Source organism: Sceloporus occidentalis, unplaced genomic scaffold (assembly GCF_023333645.1).
Source record: "Sceloporus occidentalis isolate IW3139 unplaced genomic scaffold, rSceOcc1.0.p SCAF_1, whole genome shotgun sequence".
In the NCBI taxonomy this organism is placed as follows: Eukaryota; Metazoa; Chordata; class Lepidosauria; order Squamata; family Phrynosomatidae; genus Sceloporus; species Sceloporus occidentalis.
Genome location: NW_028316981.1, coordinates 133,153,009 through 133,167,080, shown reverse-complemented (window position 1 = coordinate 133,167,080; position 14,072 = coordinate 133,153,009).

Genomic DNA, 14,072 nt, shown 5'->3' with positions numbered 1-14,072 from the left:
AGGCCCTATCTTTCCCCTCCCTACACACACTTCACAATCCACGCCTATTTATGCTTTTAAAAGTCAGACATTAGGGCCCCTTTCACACTACATAACTATAACACTATTATTCACAACATCTTATGGAATGAAGTAGCCAGTTCAGAAATGTCCCAGGTCCTGAGGTTTCCTAGCCAAAACTTGAGATGTAGGGATGGCCCCTGGCAATTTCATTAAATACCTCCAACAGTTGCTCACCACTTGTCATTCAAACACAGTGAGAGAAAGAGAAATTAAGGAAATTAAGGTCCAAATCACACTGCAGAAATAATACAGTTTGAGACTGCTTTAACTACCCTGTGTCAATGCTAGGGAGTCCTGAGAACTGTAGTTTATTATGTCACCAGAGCTCTCTCTGACAGAGAAGGCTAAACATCCCACATACAGTTCCCAGAATTCCCTAGCATTTAGCCATGGCAGTTAAAGCAGTCTCAAACTGGATTGTTTCTGCAGTGTGTTTTGGACCTAAGACACAAATCTTCAAGCTTGTCACATGAGGAAAGAAAACAGAAATTCAGCCATATAGTAGCACCTTTCTATGTGCCTTACTGCATGATGTCAAAGTTCTTCAGTTCTCTTCCTGTGGAAGACAGTTGTGAAAGTGAGCCTTTTTTTCCCCACTGGAAAAATCTTTTTGACAAAAGCCTCACTTTTACGATCCTCTCCGATGAGAAGAAAACTGAACGACTACAACATCATGTGCTAAGGCACATAGAAAGGTGCTACTATCCAGCTGAACTTCGCTTTCTTTTGTCATGCAATAAGCTCCTTACTTTAGGAGCTGTTCCTAGACCAAGGTAAAATGAGGGGATTATCCTTCTCACCTACTTGAGGACATGGTATAATAAGCATTTAATTAGCCTAAATGCTTCTTGGAAAGGAATATATTGACACAGAGCAGAATGGAGGATGATCCCTGGCACCACAATGACAGATAGAAGAGGAAGCTGATTAAGTAACTAACTAGGAGATTATCACCTTCAGACAGGATAGGGATGGGGTCGCTCTTCCGTCCTTATCCCGTCCATAGGGGATTGTGTGAAAGCCTTACATATCATACGTCATTATCCTGTCATTAAAGTGGCATTGCATTAATACAAATTCACATTTATGCAAAATGTCAGGGCAATGCCACTTCATTGATGGGACAATGACAGGACCAGTGGGATGCCATTTGAAAGGATTTCGCGTGATCACTGTCACTCGCACTTTCTGGATGGAGCAATGTCCAGATAAATGTGACGTCATATGAAAGTCCTTCTTGCAATCGTGCAGGAAGGATGGGACAGGGATGGGACAATTACATCCTGTCCTAGGTGTGATCATCTCCATAGACTTTCTTGAGAGCTTTCGCAAGTTTCAGCAACGCATCAGTAAAGCCTTGCAAATTGTAGCAGGCTCCTGCTCTGCTAGCTGAAATGGAGAGTTGCAAACAGTCCTTTCCTCTTGGCTAGAGCTGAGCTCAACAGGACTGGAGAATTTGCATCCTTGTCTCCCATCTGGAGATGGCTCATGAAAACTGGAAACTCAGGCTGAGATCTGGCAAACCTATATAAAATCCTAGGACTTGCACTTTAGGGAAGAGTACTTAGAATTCTCTGCCTTAGAATTCTCTAGGACCTTGACAAAGTCCCAATCTCAGGATTCCATAGGTGTAGCCATGGCAGTTACCATGGAATCACAGTCATGGATATGATTGTGTATTCCTGCATGGCAGGGGGTTGGACTGGATGGCCCTTGTGGTCTCTTCCAGCTCTATGATCCTATGATTTTTGAACTAAAGCCATCTGCATTGAAGCATAGTTGCCAGCCTTAGACTGCCTGGGCTGGCCAAGTGTCAAGATCAGCACCACAGAGGGGCGAGTTTGTTGGGGGTCCAGACCAGCAGAGGCCAACTGCCCTGTCAGTGCCTACTTTGCACAAAGCACCCAAGAAAGACAGTTTCAGCCAGAGAAAAATCAAACCCACACAAGTGAGGGTAACTCCTCTGCATCTTAGAGGTAGCACTGCCAGATGTATTTTGTAGCTGGAATAAAGCACTGTAGTCGTGCCCATGGGTACTTTGCCCCTTTATTTTATTTTATTTTATTTTATTTTATTTTATTTTATTTTATTTTATTTTATTTATTTCCTCCTGTAATGTATGGTTCAACGTTATCCTTCCAACAGGTTGCGGGAATTTAATGCGGCTGAGCCCTGGACCAACACAAGCCTCCTACTACCCTCTAGTGGTATAAAGCAGCATTAATGACTGGAACTAGGAAAACAAACCAAAATGCCACTTGTCAATAGCCTTCACTTTTATTTTATTTTTTTGTATATTTGCTTAGTCTGAGTTACATAGAATGCTGTAATAAACAAACAATAGAACTCCCAAAATGTTTAAAATGTGCTTAGTTTGTTACGTATATGGCTCACCCATTTCAAATTCATAAGAGCACAAGTTCTCACAGTAAGTAACACAAACCTGAACAAATGTGTTTTAGCATCATTTTTCTACAATGTTTCTGCTTTGCTCCCAATGATTTGTTCCCCAGTGTAGTTTAATTATTTTACTTAGTGGTCCCATTTATACTTAATTCCACTGTTACATTTATACAGTAGCCCCTCCTAACTTGCAGATCTTGGATCCGCGAATTTGAAAATCCGCAGAGGGGTGACCTCCGTTATTTTTAATGGAGCGTGCAGGCTATGGGGATTGAATATGTGCAAGTCTCCATTTTCGTGGGTGGATCCAGAACAGATCTCCCACAAAAATGGAGGGCCAACTGTATTTATAGGATCCAGAGCAATGGATTCAGATTACAGGAAAAGAGATTCACCTCAATATTAGGAAGAACTTCCCAACAGTAAGAGCTGTTCAACAGTGGAATACACTGTCTCCTTTTTTGGAGGTTTTTAAACAGAGGCTTGATGGCCATCTGTTGGGGGTACTTTGATTATGTATTCCCACATAGCAGGGGGTTGGATTTGATGACCCTTGAGATCTCTTCCAACTCCATGATTCTGTATCGCACCACTGCTCCAAGGAGCTTAGGACACTGCTAACCACTTGTGCAGATTCTGTTTTTTAAGGGGGCAAGTATTTTCTCTTTTCATCTATCATCTTAATCTTCGTAATCTTAATCTTCGTAGAGTTCTTTGCATAACTGTGGGCAGAATTCCTATCTGGATACTGTGCATGTGTGTGTATGTGTGTGTTTATATTGATATATATGACAAGCAAATAAGCTTGTTTTGCAACTCTTCATTTGGCTTGTTTCTTTCTTTCTTTTAAAGGTAACTTTTACTAGCACTTCTGTTAAAGGATGACGGAAACAAAATTTCCGGTCAGTCTTGCCCAGGAGCTATCAAGCTGAAATCAGTGGCAGAACCTGAGGAGCAAAAGTTTGGCTGGTCCTGGAGGGGAGAAGGCGGGGCTATGGCTCTGAAAGGAGGCAGGGAAGGCACTAAGGGCCAAGAGTGCTTATAGAAGGACCTGTCAGGCTGTCATTTCATCCTGAGTGCCTCTGCTTCACCTGCGAGGTGCTTCATCACCCAGCAGCTTCCTGGATCTCCTTCTAGTCAGCCTTGGAATGAAGATGAACATCTGGGCTGCTTTCCTATTCCACTGACTGCCTAATACAACAACAGCAAGAGGCAACTACTTCACATCATTTCTGTAGTGACAACCACTGCACACCCCAGAGACAAGTGATGGAGAAAGGTCAGTGGAACAGGACAGTTCCCTCTCTCCCTTCCTCTGCCTCTCTTTAAATAAGGAACCTGGGTATAAACAGGATTGGAAGCAATGCTTGCTTGCATGCTGGCCTGGCGGAGCATAACCAGTTCTCTTAGTGTGACAGCTTGCATTTTAAGGAGCTTCTCACTTGGTTCCCCCCTCTTTGGCTAATGGGGATTGAAAAACTAGGACTGAATTATTCAGTTGTGAGGTGCTGAGTTATGGCAGTTTGGTTTTCATCGTTGATGTTGTTGGTTATTCTCAAGTGAAGGCTTTTTCTTGCTTGCTTCCTGGGCCCTCTTTGAACTACAGTGACAATTCACATTGTTAAACTCTTAACATTTTTAAACTCTGGGCTGCAAAAGGAGATTACTTTGCAACATTTGGTGGCAGTGGCCACATGGCAAAAATGTCATCCAGTTAGTCTGTCACTTGGACAATCAGAATTCAGTTTGCCCCAGGAGGAAGGGTAGCTTTCCCCTTTGCAAGCTGGAACTTGCTACCAGCATGGAGTGCACCCCTGATGTCTGCTCAGAAAAAATGAACATTTAAAAAAAACATCAGCCAGGCATTTATCTGAGGTGGTACATGGATGTATGTTGTGCCTAGAGATGCTTGAAGGATATCTTTATGAAATCAGATGAGGATTGACCTTATCTGAACCTCCTGAGTGAGCGTGCAAACTAGACAATAAATTATCTTTAAGATTTTCTACCTCCCTTCTTGTAATGTTATTCTCAGTCTGAAATGTACCAAAGTACACTGAGAAATGGGTGTTTGAAGAAAAAAACATGTCTGGAAAAGTGTCTGTTTTGATAAAATAAGTCTATAAATGTAAGTTTTGTGAAAAATACATTCAAAAATACATCTTTATATATTAATTTGTATGCCAATTAAACAGAGAGGAAGAGAAACCTGAATGTATGAGAAATTGAAAAGAACCAGAAATAGATTGACTCTTCCATTAACTGGTGTACCCTTTCTTTCTTGTTGTTGCTGTTATCACTCTGTTGCAAGGGTGGGAAGCATATGGGCCATGGATCACAAGTGACTTCTACACTCCTGTTTGGTGGCTGCCTCTGCCAGCCATACTGTAGAATTGGCACTGCCAGTGGTAGCTGCCACTGTCATCCGCTGTCCCCAAATTGTAGAGGCTTCTCCTTAGCTATTCTTGTTGCCAAAATTTGCAATTTGGTAGCATCTATGACAGCAGGGGCTATTGCAAATACAGCACCCATTGCTGATTTTTTGGCACATGAAATTCAGTGGTGGGGCAAGTTAGTTTTGGTTTGAATTGTTGAAGGATTTCAGGGATACAATGTGCCTCCACCCCTTCTCCAGAAAGATATCAAAGCACAAGTGGATTTTCTGTAGATGTGAATGTTTTGAAAAGATTAAAAATGTTTTTTGAAGATTCTAAAATCAGTTTGACTGGACACAAGAATGATTAACATGCTGGAGGATTGTTAACAATCCAGGTTCTGGTTTAGGGTGGGAAGCTTGGGTTAAAATACCTGAAATGCACTACCACAAACACTGTCCTTTCATTTGTCTCTCTGGGCTGTCTCTGTACAGCTACACCAAGGGGAGAAGGTTAACACTTGGTACAGCTTCAGTTTTCAGCAAAGGCAAATAAACAGGCAGGAACAGCAAGGTGCATCAGCAAGGCCAGCAGGCTCCATGTGTCAGCAGCATCCTCCCTACAGGACCATAGGGCCTAGGCAAGCTTCCACAGCACATTAAACAGTGGCCCTGAGTGGTTTGGTGGAAAGTGACCATTCACTCCCAGGAACAATAGTGGATTTTTAGGATACCAGATTCTTCAACTCTTTGGGAGAGAGCTGTGTGGGAATGTGTTGGTTATCTTGATCCTAAAAGATCTATCCGGTTACAGGCTGCTATCATACATATAGAAAAATGTATCACCTGTTTGAAACCATAGCGGCTTGGGTCACTTCCACACAAGTTTTGTATAGGACAATTGTCCTGTCTCAACCATGGAATTTTAGATAAGTGGCATCCAGGCAACACTGGCTTCCACTTGCATATCCCATCCAATATTTCACAGATGAAAATCAAGAGACATATGGCCAAACAGCATCAGAGTGTGGTCAAGACAGTAAACATTATGGTTAAGGAAAAACACACAAACTAAGAGAAGCTGCAGCAGTTTGCTTCTGCCTGAGCCTATTGGGAAGTAAGTATACACATGATCTTAGCCAAATGGCCGAGAAGAGATAGCCTACAGGGAAGGGCAAGATCCCACCTCACCTCTCCTCACCTTCCCCCCCCCCCCCAGCTCAATTAATTGATTCCAAACTACTTTGGGACTTTGAACTCAGTCCACAGCAACTGAAGTAAGCCAAGGACAAAGGGGGGAAAGAAGGAAAGATAAACTGGGACATTTTAAAAGTAGCTGAAAAAGTGGGAGAGCATACTATCCCTTGCCAAACTGAGATGCTTGTATATACTTTCAGTCCTCTAGTGTTTACCCACCATTACTTATGTCTTTTTTTCCCCAGTTTCTTTTTTAAAGAGAAGCAGACAGAGGACAGAATCCAACTGTTCATCTCAGCTAGGACAGACGTACCAAATCAATGTCTGAGTGGGAAACCAGCATTTATGTAAATCCAATAGATTCATCGTCTACCTTAATTGGGACTAGCAATCAGATTTATATCGAAAAGGCTGCATAATACTTTTTGAACTGTATCACTAAAAACCATTCCCTGTTCAGATCCTAGACTCTAGAAGTAGTCTTGATGCCATAGCCAAAACTTTTATTCCTTTCTATTACATATAGAACCCAGATTAGAATGTAGATCTTGATTGGATTCTAATTTTGTGCAAGGATATCTACCGATCCTCTCAGAAATACTGATTAGAAAGGTTTACTCAAATGATACTTCCCTCCTTCTTGCCTTGGTTGACACAGAGCATTGTTCTTCCACAATGAATATTAGGTCTGCTATCTAGCAAACTGATTTTCATGCTTCCTTCCTCTGTTTTATGTATGCGTGTTTCAGTTAAATGTTAGCATACTGTACTTAATTACATGCTGGTTTGCAGCCTGTATGTTTCTCTCCAGAGTTTCTCCTTCATTTCCTATTTTCCCTTGCAAGGCAGAGACAAGAAAGTTACACATGTATACGTGTCATTGAACAAGACTATAAATATAGTGGGCCCTTGGTATTTGCTGGGATTTGGTTCCAGGACCACCACCACCCCAAGGATATCAAAATCTACGGATGCTCACGTCCTGTTATATACATTGGTATAATAAAATGGTGTCTGTTATGTAAAATGGCAAAATCAAGGTTTGCTTTTTGGATTGTTGTTGTTGTGTGTTTTCATATTTGCAAGTTGTGGGTGGTTGGATCCATGGGTGCAGAATCCATGGATACAGAGGGCCAACTGTATCAGGAATACTGAGAGAAAAGGCTTTTTATAATTACAGATACACAGAGCCATAAAAAAGGGATAGTGACCAAAACCTATCTCAAAGAAAAAAGAAACAGAGGGAACACAGTATTATTTTGCTGTGAGAAATTCAAATAGGACCTAGTTCTTCAACCCTTGATCTCTTTGTCAGTGCTTGAGATCTACAGCCACAGTAGTTGGCAGTGTGAAATATAAAACCCAGGGTCTGAGAAGCCATCATAGCTCTCTTCTATTTGTGTCTCCCAGACATCCTGAGGTACTATATGGCCATCATGACTCAAAGCCATTGTTAGCCTTATCCGTCATGAATTTGTGCAATCCTCTTTTAAAGAGCCAGTATGACATAGTGGTTTGAGTGTTTGTCTAGGACACTGAGAGACCAGGTTTGACTCCTCACTCAACTATGGAAGCCCACCCACTCGGTGACCTTGGTCAAGTCAGATTCTCTCAGCTTAAAGGGATGATGAGGTCAAAGTCAAACTCTCTCTGAACAATTTCTGCCCAGAAAACCCTGTGATATGGACATGGTGGGTCACCATAAATTATTATTATTATCATTATTATTATTATTAACCTTTATTTATGAAGCGCTGTAAATTTACACAGCGCTGTACATGCAATCTTTTTAGTTAGACGGTTCCCTGCCCACGGGCTTACAATCTAAAAAGACATGACACAGAAGGAGAAGGGAGTGGTGGAGGGAAAGGGTAAGAGGTCCAGCAGTTCCTCTCTACCTCTGAGGCCTGGACCAAGGCAGATGGACTGGAGGGAGGGCTTGGCTTCAAAATGGAAGGTTAATCATTTTCCAGGGAAAATACATACTCTCAAGTAGGATAATACATATACAATACATAGCAATACAGGAAATGGATCGATAAACAGGCAACAAAAGAACATCAGATAGTAAGTGACAATTATGCAATGCCTGGGAAGGCTTCTCTGAACAGGATGGTTTTCAACTCCGTTTTGAAGCTGGTTAAAGAAGTGATGGCTCTTGCTTGTGGGGGAAGAAGGTTCCAGGAGTGAGGGGCAGCAAGTGAAAAGGGGCGAATCTGGGATGGAGCAGAGGAAATCCTGGGCTGAGACAGGAACCCTTGACTACCAGAACGGAGGGCCCGAGTGGGAAGGTGAGGAGAAAGAAGGTCTGATAAGTAAGGAGGGGCCAGTCCATGGAGGGCTTTGAATGTCGACAGCAGGAGCTTATACTGAATGCGGAAAGGGAGAGGGAGCCAGTGAAGGGATGCCAACACAGGAGAGATGTGGTCAGAGCGGTGGGTGGAAGTGATAATGCGTGCAGCTGAATGCTGGACAGAGATTAAAGGACGGAGGTGAGAAAGAGGAAGCCCAGCCAGGAGGACGTTACAGTAATCCAGTCGTGAGATCACTAGGGCATGGACCAGGATCTTGGCAGTAGAGGCAGAGAGAAATGGTCGGATTTTGGCAATATTGTACAAAAAGAATCTACAAGCCTTGGCTGTGGTCTGGATCTGAGGGATACACGACACAGAGGAATCAAAGATAAAACCAAGACTGAGGGCTTGCTGGACTGGTTGAATGGAAATGTTGTCCACAGAGACAGAAAAGGAGTGTTGAAGGGTGGGCTTAGGAGGAAAGACAAGAAGCTCCGTCTTGGACATGTTGAGCTTCAAACGCCGATGGCGCATCCACTGCGAGACAGCTGTAAGGCAAGACGAGACTTGCTGTTCAAGCCTTGGAGAAAGGTCAGGGGCAGAAAGATACAGCTGGGTGTCATCGGCATACAGATGGTAGGAAAAGCCAAGAGAGCTAATGAGTTTTCCTAAGGACAGTGTGTAGAGAGAAAACAGAAGGGGACCCAGAACAGAGCCCTGGGGAACTCCAACAGATAAGGGAACAGGAGAAGAAGTCTGACCCCCCTGCAACTACTCCAAAAGATCTGCCAGACAAGTAAGATCTAAACCAGTCGAGAACAGAGTCTGAGAACCCAAGATCAGAGAGTATGTCAATTAGGAGACAGTGATCAATAGTGTCGAAGGCTGCAGACAAATCGAGAAGAATGAGAACAGAGTAAAGGCCATTAGCCTTGGCCTGTAAAAGGTCATTCGAGATCTTAGTGAGAGCTGTCTCTGTGGAATGCCTTGGGCAGAAACCAGACTGAAAGGGATCAAGGATGGAGTTGGCTTCAAGAAACTTAAGACAGCGCGAATAAACAACCCATTCCAAAACCTTAGAAAGAAAGGGGAGAAGAGAAATCGGACGATAGCTAGACAAAGAGGAGGGGTCAAGAGAAGGTTTTTTCAGAATTGGGGAAATGAGAGTATGTTTGAAGTCCGACGGGAAGGAGCCTGTAGAGAGAGATTGAAGATATGGAGAAGGGAGGGCAGAAAGGAGGGAGCTATAGAGATTAGAAGACGAGTAGGAATTGGATCAAGAGGACAGGTTGCAGGTTTGGAAGAGTTCAGAAGTGTAGAGAGTTCATCCAAAGAGGCAGGAGGAAAAACAGAAAATTTGTTAGGCAAAGGCGATAGAAGATTAAGAGCAGAAGAAGAATCAGGAGGGACTATCTCAGAGTGAATAGTGGTAATCTTAGAGATGAAATAGTTAGCAAAGTCATTAGGAGAGAATGATGAAGAGACAGGAGGAGAGGGAGGTTTAAGCAACGAGTTGAAGATGGAGAACAAATGCTGCGGGCACCTCTCATTGGTGGAGATCAATTAGAAATGACTTCAGCAACAACATCACCTTGTTCTGGAGAAGTAAGATATGGGTTACCCTTAACACCTGGTAGTTTCCATGTCCTTGGCTGGGAAATCTATTCCATTTATCAGTCTGAACATTAACGGAGCTGTCCAAGGTGCCAAACTTTATCCCCAAATTAGATTTAAGAACCTTGGATAACATCAGTTTTTGACTAAAACGTGGAGTAGATTCTGCACCTCACTGACATGGGAGCTCCACTGGTAACTTCAGTGACATTTCTTTCTGTATAGATCTAAATGTATCAGAAAGTGGGAGGGAAAGAGGAAGGTTCTTCCTAAATGGAGATAGGACTGAGATGCACTCTGCATATGCTCAAGAGTCCCCCTCTTTAACTAATACTTCTTAGGTTTCAGCATGGAGCCCTAAGACTGAGTCTGCAAGTATTTGATGTCAGCTCTAACAGATTCTGGATATAACTGAGCCATAACTTGTTTCCCTAAGTAGTTTCTCTAGTAGCGAGAGCAAAGGTTTGAAAACTTACTTTGATTGGGAACTGCAGCTCAAATAGTTTCTGTGCTCTGAGTAAAAGAATCCTTTTATCTGCAATTGTATCTGTTTAAATCACTTGCCACCAACAAGAACTAAGGGAAACGATGTGTTGCTCAACTCTCTCTCTCTCTCTTTCTGTTGAACTCCCAAACTCACACTGCCACGTGAAGCTAGACCTGGAAATAATGAAAGGGGAGGGGCCTCCTTGGCTGTAACACAGGTATTTCTGTCCGACCGAAAGATCTCTTGCAGAGCTTTCAGCATGCTGCAAAATGCTGCCAATTACCTTGGGTGTAATTAACTTGGTAGCACTCTCTGTTGCTAGATATCAGTGAGAGCTGAGTCAGAGGGAGGAGACACTGAAAATGACAAAATGATGAGGGCGAGCACATGTAGTAACACTGGCCGGGATGCCATTAGAAGTTCAGGCATTTCTGCATTTTTCTGAAGGGTTCTTGGGGCCAAAACTGCCATCTCTCCACCCCGTCAACTACAATATTGTTCCTTCTCAGACTGCATCCCTTTAGCATCTTGACCTTACACTGGGTTGCCTGCAGGGATAGGTAAAGTGATGTTTATCCACCTGTCCTACCTATCAGCCAGCAGGCAGTCTCAGGTGCTTGAAGCTACATATCTGTGCACAATTACCTGAAACTAAGGCCCACTGAACTCAGTGAGAATGGCTTCTGATTAGAAATGTGTAGGTCTACACCTGCAGTTTCTCAGTGGCCAAGGAACACATGAACCTGTTCCTTTTTGGACTACAGTTTTCAGAACCCAACCCCCTGCATACATTGACTGGGGTTCGAAAAGTAATTTTTCCAGACTCTCATTTAAATAAATAAAAATAAAACAGTGATGGAAGCTGCAGGATAAATTAAAAAGACACCGCTGGTGGTTTCCTTTTGCTTTCTTTTCTGCTTTACTAATGCTGGCATACGTTGGTCTCTTGTGTACCCATGCCTTTTGTCAGTACATTGCCCACCTATTCCCATTAATAGCAATTTGCAAACAACAACAAAAAAGAAGCTACCTCTTTCTGGTTTTTGCCTGGCAATACTTGGCAAGTCAGTTCCCAGAGTCATCATACCAAGCATGCCTTTTGCAGGTATCACAGGTACAGCCAGCATAGCTCTGGTTATCATCATTAGATCTCCCTGTCACAGAGACACAGCAGAGACTCTTCAAAGGCCTGGTAAAAACAAATTTTGGATTTTTTGTAACTGTAGTTTATGTGGTGCTCCCCCTCCCCACCACTAGAGATATATAGGAATCTATAGGGCTATACCTGTGAACAGCGAACTGGGCCATATTCCAGATTAATACTCCAGCATCAGAGCACCCTTTTAATTAATAATGTGAAGCAGTAGGTGTTTGAAAATGCCATGAATTGGTCTGTGTTACAGCAGCAGCATTGTGGATAGTTACTTTGAGTCTATATGGTAGCAGTACATTAGAAAATTGATCTCACATTTGTGACATAAGAAAAAATATAACAGCTTGTCATCCAAATGTATCCTTAACAAGTAATTCATGCATGGGATTGTATGTTTAAATATAAAAAGGCTGCATCACTTAAACATGGCGTTAAGTATTGATACAGATGAGACATAATCAGCCTCATCTCCTTATTCATTAGAAGAAAGAATAAAACCTGCAAGTTTCCAGCCCTTAAGGGTTAAAAAGGCTTTAGTATGTATAGCTCTGGGGGGCTCTCAGAACCCCCAGTTTGAGAGGAGTAGGAATTTGACAAGAATCCCGTTGTTTGGATAGGTTTAGTGTCCTGCATAGCTGGTTGCTTTAAGTTAGCACTGGACTAACTTAAGCATAACAAGCATAAGCAACAGCACAAGCACATGCAAGTAATGTGCTTTGCATCCTCTATCCACTGCAATCATAAAGGAATATGTGTTGACTCACCAGAATCTTGCAATTTTGAAATGGCACATAATAGAATACTCCACAGAATTAATTAGAGCTCTGTGAGAGTGTATGTGTGCATGCATTCATGCACACACACCTTCAGTTCACTTGTCAACTTATGATGACCCCGTGCATTTCATAGGGTTCTCTTAGGCAGGGAATACTTGGAGGTGGCTTTACCAGTTCCTTCCTTTGAATAGAGCACCTAATATCCATTAGCCATCTCCCATCCAAGTATTAACTAGGGCAGAACTTGTTTAGCTTTAAGGGTGCTTTAAGGGTATTTAAGCCCTATCCATTTAGCCCCCCCCCCCCCCCCCCATCTTTATGCATATCCTCCAGTGCCAAAATTTTGGCTTGGGTAAGTCTCCATGTTCCATGAACTGAAGGTTAGTCACAAGTGTCTTTCGCCAAATGTAGTGCCTACATGTTAGGGATTCCCAGCTGATCTGTGAGATTTGTGTATCCTATATGCATTTATTACAGTAGCTTTTTTGGACTATATCTCCCAGAATCCCCCAACCAACAGGGGATTCTGAAAGTTGCTGAAAGGATTCTAAAAGTAACTTTTACAAGCTTTGGTTTAGTCAGAATACAGTAGATATGTGCAATGATAGCACCTAAATGATGGGCACAAGATTTAAGTTTGCATCACAGAACTGCATCCAGCTGCCACAGTAGATTATTTTTGGTGATTGCAACACACAGTTTTTAAACCATGGTTTTTCTGGAAAGGAAGGGGCTTTGAAGATACTGACTGCATGATGCCACCTCCCGCCCATAGCTGCCCACTGTCCCTTTTCACAGAGGAAACCTGTCAATGACCTGGCAATCCCACAATGCCCCAGGTGCAAAAAGTCATTCCCGGGACACTTGTGTGAATGCCAGCAACATAGTTTCAGTGTCTTCTCCTCTCTCCTTCCCCAGCTCACTAATCTTTTTATTTATTTATTTTCAGTTTTTGTGCAATTCTCAAGCTCTGCAGCTCTGCAGCCTCAACTTACATTTTCAAAAACTTTAAAATGCTTAAATCGCAGCTGCAGAGCTCCAGAATTGTGTGAAAAAGGCATGCTGGGTAGGTATAAGGGAAGGTGCCAGGGTTAAGGGAGATGGCAGGAAGAGAGCACAATGGGGGAAACAGCCCTAGCCGTGTAAATGAGAGAGGTGTGCAGATGGCTGCTCTACAAGCAGTATGTTTGCATTCTGTTTTACTTGTGTGACTGCTGTGAGAAATGAGCTGGTGTGATAATGTCCTTTATGAAGTATCAAAGGAATGGGATAGTCCATTATTATTCACAAGATGGCTTCTTTGGTGGTGCAAAATCATACAACAAATGTCATGCAAAACTGAAATTCATAACTGCAAGGCAAGAAAAAGAAGGCAAAAAGAACTCTGTAAACATCTTTATTTGCAGGGAATCTCTCCATTTTCCTCAAGTGACTAGCAATATAACTGAAAGAATTGTCCAAAACACCACAGAGTCTTTGGTTAATCACTGTGCTAATCTACCTCACCCCTCCAGAAACTCTATTCTAGCCATTGTTGCTTCAAAGCAATGCAGGGTGGGGTGCAATTGGATCCAAAAGCTGTATTCCCCTTGACTCACATTGTCCTATGAACTTCCTCTTAACTTCAGGCTGGGTAGGAAAACAGTAGAGTTTATTACCACACCTTCTTAGTGAATAGCAGATATGTGAAGGTGGTACTAAGGAGGAGTTC